This window comes from Bactrocera neohumeralis, chromosome 5, assembly GCF_024586455.1.
Source record: "Bactrocera neohumeralis isolate Rockhampton chromosome 5, APGP_CSIRO_Bneo_wtdbg2-racon-allhic-juicebox.fasta_v2, whole genome shotgun sequence".
In the NCBI taxonomy this organism is placed as follows: domain Eukaryota; kingdom Metazoa; phylum Arthropoda; class Insecta; order Diptera; family Tephritidae; genus Bactrocera; species Bactrocera neohumeralis.
The window spans coordinates 72910667-72921441 of record NC_065922.1 but is presented as its reverse complement, the minus strand read 5'-3'; the positions used below and the strand labels follow the sequence as shown (position 1 = coordinate 72921441).

At 28.8% G+C, this 10775-nt stretch overlaps 1 long non-coding RNA gene across 2 annotated transcripts in view; it reads left to right on the top strand.

Moving 5' to 3' along the window:
* Positions 1–10775, top strand: part of LOC126759810 (uncharacterized) — a 136429-nt gene that overhangs the window by 118922 nt on the left and 6732 nt on the right. For both annotated transcript variants that reach the window (XR_007667082.1, XR_007667083.1), the window contains 2 exons: positions 1673–1825; positions 1890–2083. This is a non-coding gene — a long non-coding RNA (uncharacterized LOC126759810). The remainder of the gene's footprint in view (positions 1–1672; positions 1826–1889; positions 2084–10775) is intronic.

Here is a 10775-nt window from a genome sequence, read left to right as displayed (position 1 = left end):
ATAGACAGAAATAAATGAAAAATTCAAAAAAAAAAGAAAAGTAAAAAGTTTATATGTATGTACAATGTATGTACATATGTATACACATTTCATTTTTTAAATCTCAAAAGCTTCTAGAAGAATCATGAAAAATTAAAAAAACTTTTTTTAATAACAAAAATAATTTAAAAAAAGTTAATTAATATAAAAAATATTTTAAAACATCATTATGAAATTGTTGTTAACATCAAAAAAATATTTAAAACACTTCATTTTTAGACAAATTAAGAAACAAATTAGAAAGCTTGTTTCTAACAACAAAAATAATTAAAAAATAATTAATTAATATTATTAAAAATATTTTATAGTTCGTTTGAAAGAACCAATTAATTTCCAGAAGCAAATCTAATAATTTTATTAAAAATTTAAATTATTAAAAAAATTTAATTTACCAAAATAGATAAGATAATAGATAAGAAATGAATGTTAAAATCCAAAAAAAGAAATATAAAAATAATATAAAACTTTTTTTACCTGAAAAAATTGATGAGAGTTAAGAAAAATTAAAAAAAACTTGTTTATAATAAAAAAAAACAATTTTATAAGAACGTTAAATAATATTAAAAATATTTTTTAAAAGAATTTAAATTTTCCAATTTTTAATTATGTTCCACAAACAAAATTCTTAGTTTTACAAAAAATTAAAATTATTAATAACATTAAATTTAACAAAATAGCCAACAAATAATAAACAAAAAATATAAAATTAAAAAATAAAAAACAAAAATTAGATATAAAAACGGAAATAAATATAAATACAAAAAATTAAAGAAAAATAAAAAAATGTTTTCAATATCAAAATTAAATTTAGCAAAATTGCTATAAAATAAAAAAAAACAAAACAAAAAGAAAATAAATATACATATGTAAATAGAAAATATAAAAAATAAGGAATAAAATATGAAAAAAAAATAAAAAAACAATTTTAATTATTTTTTTTCAATATCAAAACTAAATTAACTAAAATACCTAAAAGATAATCCCGAAAAAGGTAAAATAAACAAAATAAGAAGTAATTAAAAAAGAACTAAACTTAAACAGAAAATAAAAATTTAATTGAAAAGCTTGTTTTTAACAACAGAAATTATTAAAAAAAACTTTAATTAATATTATGAATATTTTAAAGAACCAAAATTCGTAGTTTTATTAAAAACTCAAAATTATTAATAATTTTAAATTTACTAAAATAGATAAAAAATAATTTAGAAAGAAATCCACAAAAAATATAAAACTAAAACAATAAATAAAAAAATTACATTATAAAAAAATCAATTCAAAAAAAAATAAATAAAAATAAATATAATTAAAAAATATGACAAAATTAAAGAATAAAATTGAAAATATGTGCTTAAAAAATAGAAAATTAATTCTAAAAAAATTAATATAAATAGAAATATAAATGTAAAAAACAAATACCGAACAAAAAATATAAGAAGCAAAAGAAGAATTTTAATTAAAAAACTTGTTTTAAATGTCAAAAATAATTATCTAAAAAAGTAAATTAATATTAATTTTTTTACAGTTTAAAATAATTTCTTTTTTTACTTAATATTTTTCAGAATCTAATATCTTTATTTTTCTTTTTCAAACGACGACTGCCTAATAATTATAAATTTGTATTTTTTAATTACAGACTCACGCTTTTTATAGTATGCCATGGTCTAGCCGCTTGTTGTTGTATGATCACTGCACTACATTTGGAGTATGGAGCTTTAAGCTCATGATATTACTAGAAATCGTTTGAGCCGATACCGTCATTGAGCTTTTTGTTGTCCAGTTAGGTTAGGTAAGTGTTGGTAGTTCTACCGTTAAATTGTTTCGGTTGCGACTTCATTACTCAATATTTGCAGCATAAAGAGCACACCGTTATTTTGGAGCAAAAATTCCGCATAACAACTAGTCTTCAATTCTTCAATGTACTTAAAGAAAAATCATCATAACGATTAGCAAGTCCATATTCTTCGAGAGTGCCGATAATTACTGTTAGCAGACAACTTTTTCGATGCCAAAACTTTGTGAGGTGGTCTGTATCAGACTTGTTGAGGTAAGTTCATATAAATTCATTTAAATATACAATTTTTTTAATATATCCCACTATTCGGAGTGATATTCCAAGAATTTAAGTCGTTAGGTTATAGGTTATATTCATATATTTTTTTCGAACAATGTCTTACTCTCTTCATACTATTATGAATTGTGCTCCAAATTTGAAAAACCTCTGCATTCGTGATATCATAGGCAGTCGAGTCCGTATATAATTTCCTTTTCCCCATTAAAGATCCCTAAAAAGTGAATTTCTCTTCTTTTAAAAAAGGCTCCACTGCTATCAGTGATCAAGCTGTAGTAACGCCAGCCTGCGATGTAGTTTGGCTAGGTCTCACCAACAATCAGGCCATATTAGTTGGGACAACTCAACGCAGATCAGTTAAACATTTGCTATTGATTGCGGATATCTGTGATTCTCAGACGATTTTTCTTTCTCTGTACCCTCGTGGTGTGAAATTTTCAGACTACTTCGGTAGCCAATATTACCTTTTTGCAAATCCTCCATAATATTCATAACAATACATTGGAATATCCAAAGTTCTCATTACCTTTGTATGGCCAGAACTCTTTGGATACTTCTATTTACCATACCTTGTCTTTCGTGTTTCCACAGCTGTCTTCGTGAATTTGCATTAAAATGGAAAATTCTAAGTTAATTACAATCGAATCCGCTTCCTTTTGGGCAGAAAACAGCTTCAGTAGAAACTAGAAAAGCGACCTTATCTAAAACTGCCAAATAAATCTCCCAAATTGGCAGCTGCACGCGCAGCTGTAGGTGAAGATCTGCTATAACTGTCCGGCAGCTGACCGTACAGCCTCCTTGAATCAGTGATATCCGCAAGCAACCTAATCTAGACCAGTTTTCTAAGCATACAATTTTAATTGCAAGTCTCAAATGTCCAGCGAACTTGTCACAATCTAACAAAAGCTGAGAATTAGTGGATATTTTATACTTCCCAGCCTTCGCAAACCGACCAGTTTCGCAAGTATCGCTTCTACTACCAGCGCGGTCACTCTACTTTGTCTCTTAGTGGACAGTCCGCATCGCCGACTCGGCATAGACGCAATGGTATCTATTATCCTTTGTCGAAAAGCAACTATGCTAATACCGTTATGCTGTCTTACTTGTTCGGCAAACATCTTAGCCTGTATCACGTTAACATAATATTACAATTGTGGTCGAAACTAGTTCTCCCCTATGAACTATGTGCAATGACGAGTGACCGATGGCCTTCGTTGACGTGGCTGTGAAATGGAGCGGCAGCCAGAAAAATAGCCTGCACCCCTTTTTCATTGTTTGATTCATAGCTGAAGTCTTTGTTTGACAGCTTTTCGGCTTTTGTTTTGTTTCGGATGATATAAAATCGTGTGGGGCATCCTATTGTCCGCAATTTTCGGAATTTTATTTTAGAGAAGCTTGGACAAGTTCGTTCTATTGTTAAAGGCTGCTTAGGCGGACGGGCTTGCTAACTAACGGCTTTCCTGAGAACCATGTGAATGACAACGTCCAGTGAAATTTTTGAAGGTCATGTGATTTTCCGCGTCCAGTATGCTTTTGAAGGACATGCAACTAGTTCGACCGCATTTTTGTGTAGGGGTTTCTGCTATATCGCTGGAAGCTGTGAACAGCATTGACACTATTGTCTTCTTTTTAATAAGCTGTCTAAAATGTGATTAGCATTTTAACGGAAATTCTTAAAATATGGTTCCATTGTATTTTCTGGTTTTTTCGAAAGGATAGCATCTTTTTGTATCCTCAGAAGGGTTAAAATATTTTATTTCATTCAGCCTGTGAACTCTGTGAGACTTTAATCTATGGGATGTACAGATTATTTCTTCAATTTTCTGTGTGTTAGTTCGATGTGAGCCTTTTCACTTATGGCTCAGAAAGTTTGATGTGAACTCTTCAGTTGCGTTGTTCCGTAGTCAAGTCCATTTTAAAGACGGTTGTTTAAATTTTTATTAGTTGTTTCTTATATTTGAAAGACGAAATGGTGAGAAGTATGAACCACATTTCTCGAGCTCCAATTGATCCGCAGTTCACTCTATCTATGTATCTACCAAACTTCTCCAGCTCTCATTAAACTGCGGTTCACTTTAAAATGTAAAACGGTCTTTCTACTACCTCTATGTGAGAGGAATCGGTCTTCATACTCAGATTCTTTCCATAATGATCTCTTTAATTGTTTGTTGGTTGTTTAAAAAAGGATGTCTCAAGAACGTCAGACCTTAAGCAACACCACTTAAGATATTAGATCCATTGTGCTTCCAAGTAAAACTTAACTGAGTACCTTTTAAGAACTCCGTGGACTTTCTGAAAAATGTTAGATTTTTCCACGCTAACTTCCCGGTTCCTTTTAATATGAAACATTGGAAGCCGTTGGAGTTATCCAGTCTCAACCGGCTGAAGTCTGAAATGCTATGATTAAAGAACAAAGCGCTGTGGTATTTCTACTTGAACGGAAGCAGACCAATTCACTTTCGTTTATGTCGATCTGATCTCGTTTGCTTGATCTTGGAGCTAGAGTAAATAAATGTCTAGTGTTATTGAAATTTCATACTCCTTTTTAAGAGCTTTAAAATTCATAAGCTCAGCCTTTTCGTGTAGTGAAGATTACTAGGTAGAACTTTCTTCCTTCCTTTTGTCGATAATTTCATTGGAACTTTTGGTTTTGAAAAATTATTAAGATTCGGAGTTTTGATGATCAAGTAACTTTGCTTTTCTTTCTTCTATGATTTTTGAGTATTTTCATGATTCAAAAAGAGCAGTTCACTGCGGTGAGAAAGCTGCAGTTGTTGGTTGGTAACTAATATTGACCATAAGATTTCATTTTCGTTTTATTAACGATGAAATCAGATCACAGAGCGATCAAATGTCAACGCTCCGCTAGCTTAGAACATTGCTTAAGGATCAGTGTGGAGTTTTTGGTATTTTTTGTGAAACCGTTTGGAGGAATTATCGAAAGTAATGAGCACTAACTGAGTATAAGCTTTTGGTATATAAAGGACGCTGATCAAACGGTTTCCTTATGTTAGTTATTGGTGGCCGATTCAGAGCATTTGATGAAGTAGAAATTTTAAGCTACTGATGTCATAAAAGCTCAGTGTGCTTTCTAACGAGAGCTTAGTTTAGTAGAGGAGAAAGTCAAGTTCGTCTATCCCATATATTGGTATACTTGGAAACCTTGAATTTATGAGCTTCGCCTACTTCGTAATGGATTAAAATATCAAGGAACTGTCACTCATTTTATGTCGTAGACCAGTCCGCCAAGTGATCACAATCTAGATCCAATATGATCAGCATGATCAACTTGATCACTCCAAAAAAATTATTTTAACACAAAATATTAAGTGATGAATGAATGTACTGCCCAAAGTTGAGCCTTACGTCATTGTAATGGAATGTACTTGTAAACAAATACACACACGAATGCACAAACTGACAGACGAGAAAGTCAAATTATTCAATGAACTGCGAGAATATGAATGGCATAAGGGGACGAGAATTACATGACTCTCAAGATAAGCGCTTACAAGTAAAAATTAACAACGAAAAAACAACAATAAAAAATAAAAAAACAAAAAACAGATAAGGAAAAAGAGAAGGAAAAGTGTTTGTAAATTTCGTAAGAGTGCTGCGAACAAATTTTAAGTGATAAAGTGTGAGAACTGCGCGCGAGAGAGTTGCCGCCAGAAGATTAGAAGGGCTCCAACAATTTCCTATGTGTCATCAAAGGCAAACAGAACGATGAGTGGCGATATGAAGGCGATAAAAAGGAAAATAGAATACGATTAAAATTATAGAAATGGAAAATTACTTTACGAGCGCGAAGAGATATCACAAATTTGAAAAGCGAATGGAGTTTTATGCGCTCAATTCGTGTGTGTGTATGTGTGTATGTTACAGTAGATTGCAGTGGAATTCGAAGAATGTTGAAAATATGATAAAGCGTAGGAAGTAGAGTCGAAAGCGCATATGCACATGACTCCATATGTGCTTATTTTATTACATAATTCTTTTTGATACACATTTAGAAAGGGTTAGGGTTAAAAAATATTTTTCGTTTTTTTTTTAAATAATTTTTTAACATTTTTATTTGTATTTTTTTAACATTTTTAAATATATTTAAGTTTTATACATATATATTTAGTTTACTTTTTTTCATTCGAATTTAATGAAATGTTTGTTATCATTCGAAAGAACTTTCTTTGGCATTCATTTTTTGCGTGCTATCTGTTTCAAATGTTGGCCGCGGGTACGTCTTAGATGGTTCATCCGTTGAGTCCAATTTTCGATGACTCGTTCGAGCATTTCGACTGGTAACTGGCAAATAACACGCGTGATTTTGAGCTCCCGGCCCTGAATCGAAGCGGGATTGTCCGCATAGACTTTAGACTTTATATATTTTCACAGAAAAAAGTCCAAAAAATGTGATATCACACGATCGACTGGCCCAAAACGTGAAATTATCTGCTCGGTTACGTTCTCATCGGCATGATTTTTGAAGAAATATAGGCCGATGATTCCACCGCCCCACAAACCACACCAAAACGTTGTTTTCTTTTTAGGATGAAATGGCAGCTCTGGAATCTCTTCAGTTTGCTCTTCGTCGAAACCACGGCAATTTTGCTTGTTTAGATGCCCATTGAGCCAGTTATAGTTCTCACCGCTGAACAAAATTTGGCTAGAAAACGTCAGATCTTCTAGGAACTTTTCAAGAACGCATTGAGCGAAGCGATGCCGCTTGGGAAAGTCGAGCGACTTTAGTTCTTGCGCAAGCTGTATTTTGTATGCTTTCAATTTAAGATCTCGACGTAAAATGTCGCAAGTTGTTCTATACGTCAGTCCAAGTTGACTCTACACGGTCTTTGTGTATACTCTCTCTACGGCTGCTATATTTTCTTCACTGCGTGCTGGACGTGGTCTCGACGTACGGTCGAATATTATCCTTTTCTCCGCACATGATGCTACTACTTATTTGTTAGAACCGCCGATATTGGACCACTCTGTTAAGCTATAAAATGTAACTGTGAAGGGGAGAAGATCTGTTTGTTGCAGCCTTTAGAAAAAAAGCTTTCTACACACTGAAGTCTGTTGTACCTTACAATACGATTTGTACTTTGCAGAGCTGCTATATAGGCATTGAGCTCGCTGGTTGTAAGCTCAAAGCTAGTCAAGGATTGCATGACTTCACTGCTGTGTCAATTGTCGGAAAATGTAAAGCCGATAAGCTCACTCAAAGGGACACGCTTTGCTTTTTGACTTCCGATTTTCACTGGATGCTCAAAAAATATGGCCAAGAAACTATGATGAACGAATTACAAAAACAATTTTCATTACATTTTGATTTGAAAAATATTTTTTAATTAAAAGCCGGAATTATTAATTTTTAAATTCTTTTTGTGGCGTTTCAAAATAAATTTAAAAAAATCGAAAGTGTTCTAGTGACGTTTTAGCAATAAAAAATTATTATATTTTTAATTTAAATTAAATATTTTTTTAATATAAATTTTTGTAATTATTTTTATATATAAAAAAATTAAATTTATTTTAAATTATTTATTTTAAATTAATTTTTTTTTACAAAAAAAATAACTAAAAAAAAAAAATAAAATTTTTCGTATTTTTTTTTTAATCTTTTAATAGATTTTTTTTGAAATTTGTAATTAGATAATTTCTCAGCGCTTTTCCGCAAGCGCACACAAATTCCCTTCCCCCGACATCCGAAAATTAAATTGAAGCAAAAAATACACTCGTCCATCCATACACCACAAAAGGCAGCAATTAGCGCATAGCAGTAAAGTCGAAAAATTAGAAACAATATTGGCGAAAACGGAACACGGCAGCGTAAAAAAAATCTGCCAGCGCACGTACTCATACATAAATATGTACATACTGTTGTTGCTTGACAAAAACTGCAAAAAAATCATATCTAAGCAGCAAAAATAAAAAATAAAAACAACAACAACAAAAAATGTACGCAAAGTTTTGCTGTTTAGGCGGCGGATGAAGTTGGCAGCGGCGAGTGAAGAACGGTGACGGCCGCCGATCGGCAGCGGCTCGCCAGCGGTCGCAGCGGCAGCGGCAAGCAAGCAACACGCGCAGCGCACACAAACACATAAACGTGGCTATATGTACATATGTATAGCCATGTGTGTTTGTACATATCTATTTTTTAAAATATATATAAATATGTACATATGTAAGCAGGCACTTGAGGCGCGAGCAAAGTATCGCACATACATATACGCCGAGGAGATTTAGGAAAAAAAGCGTTTGGCGAAAATTAACGAATTTGGAAGTAGCATAAAGAAGTAGCGAAGAAAAAGAATGGCGGCAGCTGAACAAAGGCGGTGAAGCTAATAAAAAATTAGTAAATGCATATATGCGTGTGTATGTGTGTGCATGCAAGGCAGCGTGGCACAGCGCGCATTTACAGGCGCTAAAGGCATTTCCGAATGCGAAATTATGAATGAAGAAAAGTTTGCGGATTACAACGCTGCTTAGCCGCTTTGCTGTTGATCTTTTTTTTTTTTGATCGTTTACAATTGAATATAATTTTTTTATTGACAGAAATTTTAATAAAATATTTGCTTTTTTAATTTTCAAAACTTATGTTAAAATTACAAAAATATGAAATTACTAAAAAAATTTTAATACAAAATTTAGTAGTCGAACTTCTAAAAATTTTAGAAAAAATTTCATTTGGAACTTTCAAAATTTTTATAAAAAAAAATTATTTTTAAAAATTTAAGAATTTTAAAATTAGTATAAGAAAAAATTATTTTAATATGTTTAGACTTTTATTCTGAATTTAAATTTTTTTAGTTTTAAAATTTTCTAACATTATCATAAAAAATTTAGTTTTTTAATATTATTTATTTATTGACAGGAATTTTTTTTATTTTTTGAGTTTTTAAAATTTTCTAACTTTATTATTAAATATATAGTTTTTGAAATTTGATTCGTCAATTTTTTTGATAGCTTAATATTATTTATTTATTCACAAGAATTTTTCTATTTTTTGAATTTTTAAAATTTTCTAACTTTATTATTAAAAATATAGTTTTTGAAATTTTACAATTTTGAAACTTTTTTTTTTTAATTAATTTTTGAATTTTTAAACCTTGAAAACTTTTATAAAAAATTTATTTACTGAATTTTTATTTTTTGAGTTTTAAAAATTTCTAACATTATCTTTAAAAAATTAGTATTTGAAATTGAAAACTTGTATAAAAAATGTTATATGTATATAAAAAATTTATTTATGAAAACAATTATTTTCACAATTTTTAAACATTAAAATTTTTATAAAAAATTTAATATTAGAGTCTTAAAAATTTTTATGAAAAAAATTAGTAATAAAACTTTTGATTAAAAGATCTTAAATTTATAAAAATTCAAAAATTTTATTTTTAAGTTTTTAAAACTTCTATTAAAATTTATATTTTTTGGGTTCCTAAATTTTTTATAAAAAAGTTTATTTTCTGAATTTTTATTTTTTGAGTTTTAAAATTCTCCAACATTATTATAAAAAAATTTAGTTTTTGAAATTGAAAATTTGTATAAAAAATATTATATTTAAAAAATTTATTTATGAAAAATATTAATTTCACAATTTTTAAACATTAAAATTTTTATAAAAAATTGAATATTAGAGACTTAAATATTTTTTTGAAAAAATAGTATTAAAGATTTTAAAATTTTTATAAAAGATCTTAAATTATTAATTTTAAAAAATTCTAAAATTTTTATTTTTAAGTTTTTAAAACTTCTATAAAAATTTATATTTTTTGAATTGTATTTTAATTATATAATTTTTAAAACTTTTATAAAAAATTTATTTTCTGAAATATTATTTTTTGAAATTGAGTTTTAAAATTTTCGAATTTATGTAAAATTTTGAAATTTTAACCTTAAAACCTCTTTAAAAAAATCAATTATTCCAAAATTTTATTTTTTTTCTCTCTAACATTATTATAAAAAATATTAGTTTTTAAAATTTTCTTCATTTTTTTTTCAATTTTAAAATTTATAGAAACAAAAATTTTTAAATTTTTAAACCTAAAAATTTTTTTATATATTTTTTTTGAAATTTTAAAACTTTTATAAAATAATTATTTTCTAAATTTTTTATATTTTGAGTTTTAAAATTTTCTAACTTTATGATAAAATAATTTAGTTTTCAAAATTTAATTTACTTTTACAATTTTGATATTAAATAAAAATTTAAATATTAAATTTTTTTAATTAAATTTTTCTTTCCTCGTAATTTTTTTTTATTTATAATTTGAATTTTTTAAAATTTTTAATTTTTTTTGCACAAAATGTGAGACGCCATGTGCTTTTTCGCCAGCTCTACTTAATAAAACAACCTTCAAACGTGTGCACATAGCGCGCTGCGAAATAAATTTTGCTACATGCATACATACATATGTATCTACATGCATAAATATTATTTGCAAAAATTACCATGTGTGCTCATAGGTACACTTGAGTTGAACACACGCGTACGCACAAACCCATATTGCTATGCTTTTTACTAAACGCAGCGTATATTTTTCTTCTTTTTTTGCTAATTTCAGTTTGTATATATAAATTTTTATTTTCTTTTTCTTTGTTCTTTTATTTGCGCTATTTCTTTTACCATTTTTTGTTGCCAAGCGTGTTGTGTCGCTCTGTACGCGTT